The sequence below is a fragment of the Mustela nigripes genome, chromosome 2 (assembly GCF_022355385.1).
Source record: "Mustela nigripes isolate SB6536 chromosome 2, MUSNIG.SB6536, whole genome shotgun sequence".
Taxonomy (NCBI): domain Eukaryota; kingdom Metazoa; phylum Chordata; class Mammalia; order Carnivora; family Mustelidae; genus Mustela; species Mustela nigripes.
Window position 1 is genome coordinate 217,209,979 of NC_081558.1, and position 13,802 is coordinate 217,223,780.

General features: G+C 60.1%; 1 protein-coding gene across 3 annotated transcripts in view; it reads left to right on the forward strand.

The window, feature by feature from the left end:
- Window positions 1-13,802, forward strand: part of AGPAT3 (1-acylglycerol-3-phosphate O-acyltransferase 3) — an 80,905-nt gene that overhangs the window by 25,780 nt on the left and 41,323 nt on the right. The window contains exon 1 of one of the 3 annotated variants that reach the window (XM_059392462.1): window positions 9,974-10,040. The exons of the other annotated variants lie outside the window; for them this stretch is intronic. The gene's annotated coding sequence lies outside the window, so the exon portion shown is untranslated. Of the gene's footprint in view, window positions 1-9,973; window positions 10,041-13,802 lie in introns of those variants that run through there. 3 annotated transcript variants of the gene reach the window in all.

Below are 13,802 nucleotides of genomic sequence, written 5' to 3' on the forward strand. Positions count from 1 at the left end.
ATGGTCCCCTCTCGGCTCAGCGCCACTCTAGACGGGGCACTCCGCTAACTGCTGCTCTGAGCGGCTCGTCCCCTGCGCTCCGCATCGACAACAGGTCATCTGCCTTTCGTGACTCCCCACCACCGATTTGCTGACAGAGCTGTGGGCTGACTGCGAATGTGTCGCGAGCTCCTGGTGTCCACAGAAAGAAACCAAACCACACCGCGACCTCCTGAGCCGCTCCCGGTGCCTTCCCTCGGGTTACGGTCTGGCCGTGGGGTCCTTCCTCAGGCCGGGAGCTGCTCTCCCTCCTCGGGGCTCCGGCCAGTGGTGCGGGACCCCCGCGTGCAGCCTTTCGGTCCGGGAAACACGGTGCCTCGCGCACGGCAGGCGTGTGTCCCTGATGATGGCTTGTTGCTGGGGGACAGCGGCCAAGGCTCACCGGCCATCAGCCAGACCTCTCCTGGCAACATGGGATGTGGGGGGGGTCGAAGCTGGGAATCGGTTTCATCTCCCTCATTTCTGGGGACGGGGACTGCAAAGTCGCTCTTGAGGGCCGGCAGGCGGGCGGGGAGGAGGAGTGCGGGCTGGCAGCACGGGGCTTTGCCCGACTGGTCGCAGCTGCGGGGCCCTTCCCGGATCTGATTTACGACCGAGCGTCCCAGAGGATTCAATTAAGGTTCCCACCTCCGAGTCGTTTGGCTCCGTGTATATGCACGACGGCGCCACTTCTTTTGGTCTTTTTTTAAGTCTCAGGGGTGGAGGTCAGGGAGTCACCAGCTGCGTACAACACCCGCTTCTTGTCCCATCACGCGCCCTCCTGAATGCCCGCCCCCCGGCCACCCACCCGCCCCCCGCCCCCCCCAGCAACCCTGTTTATCTCCCGAGATTAAGAGTTTCTCATGGTTTGTCTCCCTCTCGCTTTCTTCTTACTTTATTTTCCCTCCGTTCTTCTGTTGGTTTCTTAAGTTCCACAGACGGGAAGGGCCGAGTAAAACCAAACAGACAGAACAGGCGGCGTGTAACGGCGACTCCCATGTCCCCATCCACACTGATAACCCTCAGGGTCAAAATAAAGCATCGCATTCATCTGTGACCTGGCTGGCCCCTCTAACGATGTCCCAATACCCAGTAACCACAGGGAAGCAGACATGCCACTTGCTCCGTCATCAGAGAACTGAGGAGTAAAGACCACCGATGTGCCGTCTGTCCAGAGCCGGGGCTGTCGACGCCAGGCTGCCGCGGGGCGCTGGTCCACCGCGGAGCGCGACGGGTGCCCCAGAGAGGGCGAAGGGCCTCACCGGTCCCTGCAACCCGCTGTGGCCTGTGTGTCCTGTGAACCTCACCCAAGGCAGTAAGGCGGGGAGGCGCCTTCCTAGCTGAGCCCGCAGACGGCTGTCCAAGAAAGCCAGCGGCGTGGAAGGACAGGGCCCCTGCGGCTCCGGGCACCAGGGGCTCAGGGTGTGGCTCCTGCTGCGCGAGGAGTTCTCTGGACCCTGCAGGCGGTATGAGGGGCCAAGCAAAGGGCCCAGACTTTGCCCGGCCGGGTTGTGTCTCGGGAAGGCAGCTATCCTGTAAGGGAAGCTTTTCTCCTGAAAAAACAAATCTTATCAGTGCTCAGGGTAATTGGGTCCACCTTGTTACCACTGCAGGGGCAAAAGGTTAGAATTTAACAAGCAAGCAAGATAATTTTTTCCCTTAACATTTTAATTTTAATTACAAAATAATGCATGCTTGTGAAAACGGAACACAGAACCGAACCCAAGACATAATCGAGATTCCCTCTCTTTTTCCTGGTGGTGGTTGATCCTTCCAGAACTGGTCAGAACACACATAAAGACATACCTGCGCGCAGAGCTTTCAAAAACACATTTCTATGTCGTAACCTGCGTCTGCGCCGATGATTGTAACTTGGTCTGGAGGTTCTTATGCCACACGACTTGGCTTCATTTTGAAGACTTCCTCGTTCGTGCAGGTTCAGGAGCACGTGTGTACACGGACCTGCACACGTGCCCACATGCTGCGGGGAATGTCTGCGTTACTGTTTCTGAGCACAGTCACCCCATTATCTGTGTATTAGAGCCAGAGCTTTCCAGACTGGAGGTGCCAGAAGCCTCGTGGCGCTCGTTCCCGTGTTGAGGGGCTGGCTGGGGGTCCGTGGAGGGGGACGATGGGCCTCAGAGCTCTGCAGTGTCCACGCCCCACCCCCCAGCCCCTTGACCGTAGACCCCACTGCCCACAGCTTTGGCTCAGGCGCTCCGCATCCGTTGTGGCTGGTGCTGTATGTAAGTTGCAAAGATGACGGGAGGCTGTAGATGGACAGTGACCTGGGCGATTTCCTTTCCACGGAGCAGGTGTCTGTTTTCTGGAACATTCCATGCTGTATTCCTCCTGCTGGAACACACGTAAGGATGGGTGTGCACACTCACGTGCACGTATACATGGGCTCACGGCGTTCATTAGTGGAGCTGTATTCCTTCCTGCGTGGGAAGGGCAGTGCACACAGACCGAACGGGGCTGGGGCTTCTGGGTGACTCCGCTGACTGCCCGGCCGCCGTGTTGGGGGGCACTCTCTGCCAGGCCGCTCCTGCCCCTTGCTGAATAGAACTGCAGTCTGGGAACACCGGCAGGTCTGGCCAGTGGTTCAGCTTTACCTTACGGTTTCTAGTTGAGACAGAAGGAGAGAGGGCAGGGTGCCCAGGAGAAGTATCACTTGTGGCCCAGGGGTCACACAAGCCACCTTCTCAGGTGTGGCTCCTGGCATTGCCTGAGCGCCTCTCCTGCTCACCTCCACGTGAACTGAACTCAGGAGGCGTGCCCACAGATGCTCGGGCACCAAGACTGGGTGGCCGGGCTTCCCTCTGCAGCCCCAGATGTGGAAGCAAAGGGGCCAGGGCCCAGGAGCATGTCCGAGCTCATGGAATACTCACATTGTTTCTTCCTTTCTTTCTTATTGTCAATAGTTAGGGTCCCTGGTTTTCTAGAGCAAGCCGTTCCTGAGTCCTGATCTAAACCAGATTTGGTCACGATGGTTTCTGTGCTTTTGTGCTGTTGTGGTGAGAACTGGTTTGCTGCTGTGCGTCCATAGTGAGCATCGTGTCCACATCCACGCACCTGGCCCAGGAGGTCATGGCCACGCGTTGCGTTCCTGGCGTTGGCTGGGATGCTGCTACATGTTTCTCCACTGCGTCAGGTGCTGGCTTTGGAGTGGAGAGAGTATCAGCCTGCCGGGAAACACGTGATGTGTACATGGGATATTTCAAATTGACTCTTACTTTATTGAGTGTTTTTGTCTGGAAGTGAGGTTGGATTTTGTTACCATTCTTGTTGAAGAGAAAGAATTTTATGGACAGAGTTCCTGATATCAAACCATCCTTGCATTCACAGACCAAAAACCCCACTTGGTCCTGATGTATTGTCTTTATAACACGCTATTAGATTTGGTTTGCTAATAATTTTTTAACCCATTTTTGTACTCATATTTGTAAGCAAAGAGCAGTGGTTCTCAAACATATGTTCTCTTTACACCTTTGACTTACCGAGGGCCGCAGAGAGATTTTTGGGCATCTACGTGAGTCCTATCTATTGTGGGTCTCAGCTGGGGGTGATTGGCCCATCACCAGCAGGGGGACACTCGGGCTCATCAGGAGATGTTTTTGGTTAGCACAGCTGCGGCGCAGGGCACTGTTCCTGACAAGCAGTGGGCAGGCGGGGATGCTGGCAGAGAGCCTGCCGTGCCCGGGCTGGCTTCGGGCATCTCAGCAGTGCCATGGTCAAGAAATCCTACTCTCCATGTAGGCTGCTTTAGAAACTAACCCCGAGAACATTTAAAAGTATTTATTTAATAGGCCATTTAAGTAGAAACAATAAGCCGATTACATACTAACATAAATAATCTTTTTTATGAGGAAAAGCTACGTCTTCCACAACTGACCCCAGGGAGTGAGGAGAGTGACACAGTTTTGTATTTTTACGAGTCTCTTTTATGTCTGACAGCGGAGGAGACAGCCGGAGTCCCCTGCTTCCGAATTCAGTCTCTGCCGTTGGGTTGAAATATAAAGACCATTGTGCTTCCTCGAGACATCCTGGAAAGACAGGGGCCTTCCGTGTCCCCTGCTGGAGGCTCGGGGACCGCAGGGTCCTCTCAACACACATGGGAGCCATCGACACAGACGGGCTTCCTTCTGCTGCGTTCCTGCTGCCAAGTGCGGTCAGTGCCGTGCCGTCTTCGTAAGAGGCACGTGGACTTCTTCCATCTTCCTCTGCGTTCTGAGAAAGGTTAAGTTTTATGAAGATAATCTGCTCTGCGAGGGTTGGTAGAATCCCCTTCCAAAATCCTGTGACTATGCCATCCTTTGTGGGAAGTAGCCGACATTTTCTTTTCATTCTATAAAAATAGATCTGCTCTGGGGTGCTTGGGTGGCTCCGTGGGTTAAGTGTCTGAGTCCTGGTTTCAACTCAGGTCACGGTCTTAGGTCCGTGAGACCAAGTGCATCTCAGGTTCTGTGCTTAGTGGGGAGTCTGCTGGGGGTTCCCCCTCTCTCTGCCCTCCTGCTTGCACCCTCTCTCTCTCTCTCTCTCAAATAAATAAATAAATCTTCAGAAAAAAATAGGTCTGCTTAAAGTTTCTTTTTCGTGGTCACTTTTTGGGTAAATTTTTCCTTCTAGAAAATATCCATTTCATCTAGGCTTTCAGATTTCTCTGCACAGACATGTGCAACTATTTCTATGATTTAAAAAAAAATGTTTTCTTTTGATGGTTGTTCCCTGTTTTCTTATTTTATGTGTTTTTTATTCTGCTTTTTCTCGGTTTTTATTGCTCTGGGTGACTTAACTGTTTTATTGATTTTCTTTCAAGTTTAGTTATACATTACAATTTTTAAACTCAGTTTGCTTTGACTTTTATTAGTTCCTTCCTGACTTCCTAATTCTCTTTTTAGCTTTTCCAGTTAGAAGCTTGGTTCTCTTGTTTTCATGCCTTTGTTCCTAAAGACAAATATCTAAAGTGATCACTTTTCTTCTAAGTACGGTGGCACTTTCATCGTGCTTTTTAGAAATCGTGTGGTTTTGGTTTCTGCGTCCCCTGGAGAGGACCGTCTGAGAGGCGGGTGGTCCCTGTCTGGGGAAAGGCCATGTTTCCTGGTCTTGTTAGTAGTTTCTAGCAAATACGGTCTGCACTGCAAATACGATTTTGCATTTGTCGATTATTTCTTTGTTGCTCGATAGGTGCGTGTCCCGCGGGCAGGTGAACGGAGGCGTGGCGCTCGTCACCAGGGGCAGGATCTCACCGGGGCAGGATCGGCGCCGCAGCCTCAGACCCACCTCCTGCTGCCTCACGGGTCCCTCGACCGCTGTCCTTCCCCCGACCGGAAGAGACGGGCGCGCGTCCCGGCATCAGCGTGCTGGGGCTCGTTCTTCCGCACCCCTGGGACTTCTGCTGCATGGAAAGTGCTGTGGGCTGCTGGGTGCACGGGGACGAGACCGCATGAGCTTCGTGAGGAGTCGGAGTTCCGCGCCCCGTAAATCCTCCTGCTCCGTCCCGCTTCATCTCCCCGGGCTGACCGTCTGCGGTCCAGCGCTACGATTTTGAATCCGAGTTTAATGTTTTGCATTCAGATTCGTTATTCCCAGCCCCGCTGGATGGCATGGGCTGAGGCGTCTCTCTCCGTGCAGCGGAGGCGGGTCTCATTTCGTGAGCCGCCGTGAGGACTGTCCCCTCCAGCAGGTGGCCTCGTCCTGTCCCCACGTGTTTGGGTCAGTCCTGTTGTTATTTGGGTTGTATCTCGAGAGTTACAGAGAAAATGTGGGCACGCGCATAAAACACACATCTTTTTGTCTGTGGTCCCTGTTTTTCACTTTTCTGGGTTTTCTCTTTGGTTTTGTTTCTGGTTTTGCTGGTGCAGGTGAAGGTGACCTGAGTGCCGGGAAGGTGCGCTTCCACCTCCTGGCTGCCTGTCCTGTGTGCGGTCATCCTTCCTGGTGGCTCGGGCACGACCCCTGCCCGTCTCTCCGGGACCTCCCACCTCGGGCCCGCCTGACTCTTGCTTCGTGGCGGCGGCCTTCCCGAGCGGGCGCTTGTCTGGGCGTCCTTTCCGCGGCCTTGAGTTTCTGTCTTTTCTGTGACTCCGTGTCTGGGCGCGTCTGTCTCCACGTCTCGCGGATGCTGGGCTCCCCTGCCGTTCGTCCTCGTTGTGACCGCGGCAACGCACGGGCATCCCGCACCGCCGTCACCGCCGTCACCGCCGTCACCGCCGTCACCGCCACCCCTGTCCTTGTCCCTCGCTCTACTGCGTCGCGCTGAGCTGACATCGGTCGGCTCTGTCTCCCCGCTGTTGCCATGACGTGCTTGCTGCGTCAGGACGTGCGGCTGGCCTCGCTCAGGCTCATCGGTGTCCCTACTTTCTTCCTCAATTGTGTGCAGACCTGAGAGCGAGGACTTTGGTCCGCAGTGTTTTCCGACCCTCATTTCCTGGGCACTCCTCCCTGGCGAGCCCGCCTCTCCCAGGACGCACGGCCACACATGTGCATCCCATTAAGTGGCTGTGACCGCAGATGGCCCGGCGGGTGTGCGGAGTCCACGCCGATCGCCTTCTCACCACGCCCCCCGCCAGCACCCCCGAGCGCGGGTAGCCTTCCCCTGGCGGGCAGCTGCACCCGGGACGCCTCGGCGCTCGCGCGCATGAGCTCCCCTGCATGAGTGCGGGACCCGGGCTCTGCGGCAGGCTCGCCTCAGCACAGGGGTGCCAGGAACTTGAGGACGCGTTGGGCCTCGTCTCAGCAACGAGCCAGTTCAGAAGCCTTGTTCCTGCCCTCGACCCGCTGTTTTCAGTGGTCCCGAGACACCGGGGGATGATGGCGGGCCCGTCGGTGATCGCTGATTACGCCCCCTGCTTCTCGGAGCTAAGTGTTCCGGGGCCGTGTTCATCACTGCGTCACCAGTGTCGGGGTGGGCCGGGCCCGCACATGGGCCGCGCGTGCTGGAGGACACGCCGCGGGGACGGGGAGCTCGTGGCCAACCTGCAGCACGCGCGGGCGCAGGACACCCAGATCTCCCGGGGTTGCACCGCTGTTGTGTAAAGGTTTGAGAGAACGCAGGCTTCTTTATTTGGGCTAAATTCTGTCGATGGCGATTTCCCCTTTTGTAGATTAAACCCCTTAATGCGGTGACGTCAGTGGCAGGAGAGGGACCCTCAGGTGGCGGGAGGCTTTGACTGTTGGTTCCAGTAAGACGTCCAGGAAGCGCTGGGGAGCTCTCTCTGCCGGGTGACTCAGTGCCGCACGTGGTAAGGACACACAGCCTGTGGCGTGTGCTGGCTTTTGCGGAGCTCAAACTGCTTGTAAAGAACTGTGCCTCTTAAGACTTTGAAGACCCAGAGAGCTTTGAAGTGAAGAGACTTTGCTGGAAAGTTTCTGTTGATCTCGGGGTTTGGAGCCATGGTGTCCGGTGTGGTCCGTTGGTGAGGGGACCTGGATCACCACGGCCGTGGACTTGCCAAGGACCCTCCAGGAAGCGACCCCAGGAGGTCAGGCCTCCAGATGGCCGGGAAGAGGACAGGCCACCCCGTCCCACCATCAGGTAGCTGGGTCTCATGTAAAAATCTGCTTAATTGGGCGGAGGGTCTGCCATGTGCCAGGCGCCCCTCTGGGCAGAGGTGACGCTCAGGGCAGAGGGTCTGTGGAGGACACAGGCTGTGGGGGCTGTGACCCCGACACACGTGAGGGCTGTGTCATAGTAGGTGGTCGGGGAGGCGATGGGAGTGAACAAAATTTCCGCGATCTTCCCGGTGCGGGGAGAACCTGGCGGATTGCAGGGGACGGCCGGGGTCTGAGTGCAGGTGCGTGCTGGCACGTGTGACCGGCGTGTGCGGGAGGCACGTGTGTGGTGTGTGTGGCGCGCGCATGCGCATGTGGAAGGAATCGGGACTGTCATCCCTGGACTCCTGGGGGTGCCCCTGGCCGCAGGGAGGGCGGAGGGGCCAGTCCGCCGGGGCCACAGTGGGCGTGGCAGCGCCCGACTGCCCAGCACGGCATAGTCGACAGGTCCTAGCGGCCGGACGAGGGACGGCCGAGGCTGGGTCGTGTGCGCCTCTGGTGCTGGGAAGACAGGGAGGAGGAGGAGGCGTGGGAGGCCGAGGTGGGGGAGCCTGGCAGGTGGGTCCGTGGGAGCCCAGTGGGCACACGGCGGCACTTCTGCGGCAGTGAGCGGCCATGCTGCCGGCCCTGATTCACTTGTCCACAGGGCGCCACCGTGGCCAGTGGGGCGTTTAGGCTTAACCTCCCCACGACGTGGTGTGGACAGCTTCAGTCTGGCACAAGGCTCGGGGTGATGGGCACGGGCAGGCTGGGGCCCAGTTGGACACTGTGTGACCTGAGGCCAAAGGCAGGAGGCTGTGCCAGAGCCCCCTTTCCTGGGGACAGACAGACATGGGGTGGCCCCGGCTTCAGAGGTGTCAGCGGGAGCTGGGATGTCCTGAGCTCCGGGGAAGATCCAGGAGGAAGGGGAGCTGCCGCGCCCACTCCCTGTGCCTCCTGGATGTACCCACGGTACATGCGCCACACCTACACACACCCGTAATCACATGTGACACACTCCTATGCACACCACACGTGCTCATGTGCACATTACACACAGTGAACCCTCGTGCGTGCACACGGAGACACGCACACAGGTGTGTGGACACATGCGTACACACAGCACACACCCACACACGTGCACACGGAGACGCACATGTATGGGTACATACTCACACGTGTGCACCCACTGTGGGGTGCGGGAGGGTGAGTGCAGCCCTCGGGGGCTGTACATGGAGGAGCCTGTCCCTTATCACTGTGGCCCATGGCTTGGGACTCAGGGTCCTCTGAGCCGGGCCCTGCTCGGGGAGGGACCCCCGCTCGGCCTCCCAGCATGCAGGGGTGCATTCCTGAGAAAGCCGGCAGGGAGCCTGGTGGCCTTCCACTGGCGCAAGGAGACAGGGGCCAGGAGAGCACAGAGCTTTGAGGCGGGATGGGGCACCGCGCCCTGGGCTCTCTGTGGAGAGAAGCTCCCCTCTGGGACCTGTTCCAGGGTGAACCTCATCCTCTTGCTGCCAAGGACGAGACTTGGGACTGGGTGCATCTATGTTATGGACCGGGGTGGGGGCTACACAGCTCAGGACAGTTTTCACTGACACAGACACACGTGCCGCAGGGTTCCATGTCTGTGAGGAGCCGGTTCTCTCCCATTACCAGCAAGCCTGGTGTTAGGCCGGGCAGCAGCTCCGTGGACCGCAGGGGCCAGGCTCCCTCTGACCTCCTCTTCTGCCTGCAGCTTCTGCCCCCGACTCCGGCTTGCTGGTCTCAGGAAGGCTGCTTCCCCCCCGGCCCTTTCATCTGCATTCCAGGCAGGAAGGAGAAGGGCATGTCTGGGCCACTTCCTAGTGCCTGTCGTCTCCCAGGCTGGACACTGCTGCTCCGGTCACAGGGGACTGGGACCTTCCCTGCTTGGGTGGCAGTGGCCTGCCTGACAGGATGTCTGTCCTGTTGGTACTGAGCGAGGGATGGTGGCCTCTGGGTGGGCAGTCCCCCACTTCCCATCGTGCTGCAGACGGGCCTGTATTCCAGAACCTCTGACCCGAGTGTTAGAAGGCGCGTCCTGTCCCGTCTCCTTGGGTCTCCCGCCACCCTCTGCCCCACACAGGGGTGGCTCTACCAGTGGTGACTTGCATTTCTGTTTCTCAGGGCAGGGGGCATGTTGGGTCCTGGCTTTCGGCCTCTGTGGAAATAAAGAGGAGAAGGGCCACCACCTCCGTCTCTGCCAGGGCTGTTTCCCCGTCGCTCACCAGCCCCAACCAGGACCGGTGCAGCTGGACGTGGGTGGCGGTGGCCCCGGGCCACACTGCTGGTTGTTTCTGCCTCCTGGTTGCAGAGGGTTTAGGTCAAGGGTGAAAAGGACACCTCCAGAGAGCCCGCCTCCTCGCCGCTCCTACGGGGAGGAGCTGAGGGCAGGATAAAAGCCAGCAGGTCCTGTGTCCTCGGTTGCTTTCAAGGGACTGCCCAGCTCGCCTGGCCCAGGGAACCCCCAGGTAAGGGCAGGGCGTGTCGCTGTCTCTCCAGCAGAACCTTCCGCCTTCCCGGGTGAGCGAGGAGCCCCGTGCAGCTGCCGGCCGGGCTGGGCATGTGGGGCCCCACCGTCTGGCGGCCTGCACCGTCTGCGCTCCCAGGAGAGCAGGCCGGGGCTGGGTCACTTTCCAGGGAGCCCCCACGTTTGCTCCGCCTGCAGGAGAGCCCTCACGGCTCGTGCATCCTCACCCTGTGCCCCAAAGCGAAGGCGAAGCCTCTGGGTCAATAAGATGGTGTTTGGACCTGTCCCAGGGCCATCTACGGGGCTCGGAACTCCTCGCTGGAATCTGTGCGTTCTGGGTCTGTATGGTCTCCCTGCTCGGGGGCCGAGGCTGTTGTCTGCCTGAGTCACTTGAGTAACCTCCGGCAGAGCCCGACGGTCCAGGGGGTCCAATGTCCGAGGCCACAGCCACACACGGCTGTTGAGGCCCTGGAAGGGAGCGGCTGCGTCGGGCAGTGGGAGTTAGTGCCTGGTGTCCACGGACCTGCGGGAAAAGCAGCATGAGTGGGTCCTCTGCGCCTGTTTTTTTTCTTTAAGATTTTATTTATTTATTTGAGAGAGAGAGAGAGAGAGCACTAGCAGGGGAGCGGCAGGGGGAGAGGGAGAAGCAGGCTCTCTGCTGAGCAGGGACTCCGATGTGGGACTCGATCCCAGGACCCCGGGACCATCACCCCACCCACAGCAGACGCTTCACCGACAGAGACCCAGGCGCCCAGCTCACCTCGTTAATGCCGTACAGTGAAAGAATGCGGTTTTGGTCCCGTTGGGTTAAATACATCAGTAACTCAATGCAGCTGCGAGAATGTGTAACGTCTCCGCGTGGCTCATGTCCCCGCCTCGGCCGGCCCGCGGAGGGCTGCCCTGTGACCCCTGTGTCTTTACTCCCCCCCTCCACCAGTTGTGAGATCTGGGGAGTTCTTACGTGCTCCCGATGGAGAGAGGGCTGGTCAGCTATGAGTCCTGCTTTCCTCGGCTGGGCAAGCTGTTTCTTTAACCAACAGGTTCCCACATGCAGGACAGGAGCCCGTGGCTCTGGGGGGCACATGTGGCTCTGGGGGATGGCCAGGGGCATGACTCTTGGGGATGCCTGAGACGGGGCTCTGCTGCCGTCTGTCAGGGGACAGGCACCGGCGCAGGGACCATGTGTGCACAGAGACAAACAGAGCCAGTGAGTTCTTATGTGGTGGTGGGGAGGGCTTTGCTGCAAGAGAAGTACCCGGACGGTCAGGAGGGAAGCAGTGTCTGTGGTCTTCCTGGGGCGAGTCTCTGCGAGGGGAAATGGACTGGGACCAGGTGGGTGTGTCGGGAGCTGGCCCGGAGCTCAGACAGCAGTCACATGCGAGGCGGGGGCAGGCGGATGGACAGCCCAGCCCGGGGTGCAGAGGCTCTGGCCCAGGACCCAGCCGGGCACAGGAGGCAGGAGGCAGAAACATTTGCTCCTGAATTAAGTTGCCTGGTCCCTTCCATCGATCTGTCCATTTCGCAACCCGACGTTCAAGGACTGTTGCCACCTGCTCCCTGCATGGGCGGGGGCCACAGAGCCGTGGGCGGGTCCTTGGGAAGGGGGGGGCGGAGGCAGCAGAGCAGGGACCCAGGGGTGCTGGGGCCGGCTGTGGCAGTCAGCGTGCGCCTGCCCTGGGGCCCCCTCGATGGAGGAGCTGCTGTGCGTGTCACCGCCCCACGCTCCGCCCGGCAGCGCCCCGGCCCCCAGCTCCGGCCTGTCTGTGGAGTGAGCGCTCCCGGTGCCCAGGCACTAGGAGCAGAGCCTCGACACCTTCTGTCCCTTCCCCTCTGCGATCCGACCGCCGGCGGCTTGTACTTGCCAGCGTGTCCAGAGGAGTCCGCCTGAGGCCGTCAGGAACAACCCCTTCGAGCTCCCTGTTTTGCAGGGACACCTCCACGGCTCGTTGTACAGTGGCACCAGCAGTGGCCCCAAGTGAGCCCGAGTGCTAACACCCGTCTCCTCCCAAATGCGCTGCTGCTGGAGGGCCAGCAGGAGCGGGTCCCAGGAGGGGGGCGCGTTAGAGAGGACGCAGGCGCCCAGACACTCCATTGGCGGCCGTCGGACGCCTCCCGAGGAAACCAAAGCAACAGAGGGAGGCCAGACTGCCACAGAGAGCCCCAGGGCCCTGGAACGGACCGCATCCCCCGGGAGGGCTGAGGCCGGGGGTCCCACGGGTGGGGAGGAGTAAACCGGACCCGACGGCCAGCCCCTGCCAGAAACCGGGGGCAGAAACCGGGGGCTCGCGCAGGTGTCCTGCTGCTGAGGGGAGCCAAGTGGGCGAGAAGGATACAGCCTCTGGCCGTCGAGAACCACTGGGCCTTGGCGGGCCGTCCGTCTGAGCCCGCATCCCCAACATTGCAACACAGGTGGAGCCCCGAGGGGTGTCCTGGGCCTGTGGAGACCCAACCCTCTGGCGGCCAGTGGGGCAGCTGCCTGGGGACTCTGCAGAGCAGCATGGATGCCCCATCGAGGTCAGGGTCCCGAGGGAGGTCTGACACCAGGCCGGGCACGTGGCAGCCAGAGCCGCACATCTCTCCAGAGGACGCTGGTCTCTGGAGCCGTTCGGAACAACCCATCGGGGAGGCTGTTTGGGGTGTCCAAGCCAGGCGCAGCTGCCGCCGTGACACGCCCCTGGCCAGGGGTAAGGGGCTCATGGTGGCCCCTCGTTACCCTCTCTGGGGGCGGGGTTGGGGGTTGCAGAGGCGAGTCCAGTGTCCAGAGATGGAGGGACGGAGTAAGATTTGCCGCCGGCCAGCGGTAGCACGCAGCTTCTCGATCCGAAACCCTGGCGCCAGACAGGCGTGCCCGCCGACGTGGGCAACCGCAGTCCCCCAGGCCCTTGGCAGGAGGGTCAGAGCACGGGCGCCCCACGGGCCAGTCCCAGGAAAGAGGGGTGGGCGCAGGACCACTGAGGGTTGCAGGGATGGTGGTGACCGGCAGCCCTGGGCGGGGACAGGAGGGCCGGGTGCCGGCTCCCGGACATCTTCACAGCCTGGGGCCTCAGAGCCGCAAACGCCGGCGTGGGCTGAGGGCCGCCGGTCAGGAGGGAGCTGGAGGGCCCGTCCGCCCCAGCGATGGGATCACGGAGCTGTACGTGGGCTGTGTCTGGTGCACGGGTGCGGGAGGACGTCTTCTAAGCACAGGTCGGCAGGAACGTGCCTGCTGCCCAGGAGAAGGTTCCTGATCGTCTTGTGTCCTGGCAAGGTGGGTGAGGGGAGCTGACCCCGTCAGGACGCTCCCCAGAGCGGAGGTGGAGGTGATGGCGGGCGGAGGTGGTTGTGATGGCGTGTGTCGGAGGTGGGGTCGGCAGGGACCACCAGGGGCCTTGCGCTGGGCCCTAGTCTGCATGTCCACAGCTGGTGTGTTCGGGTCAGACGGCATCTGTGGGCACATTTTGTGGCAATCCAGGCGTGGGGCCCACGGAAGGCCTAGGTGGTGGGCGCTGCTGGACTTGGCAGACCAGGCCGGGCTGTGATAACCCCTTGTACTTGTTTTAAATAATAAAGATGTTAGATTTCTTTCCCCAGTTCCCTGCTGCATCTCGGCGTCCCGAGCCGGGCTGCTGAAGCAGAGAGGAGCCGGAGTCGCACTTGTCGTGCTGTGGGCGTCAGGGTGCCCAGCAGGGGCCTAGGGGTAGCGCACCAGCCGCTGCGGGCCTGGGCAGCGGCAAGTCCCTGTCCTCTGCCAGCTGTTGCACTGTGATCTGTGCCGTGACCCGCC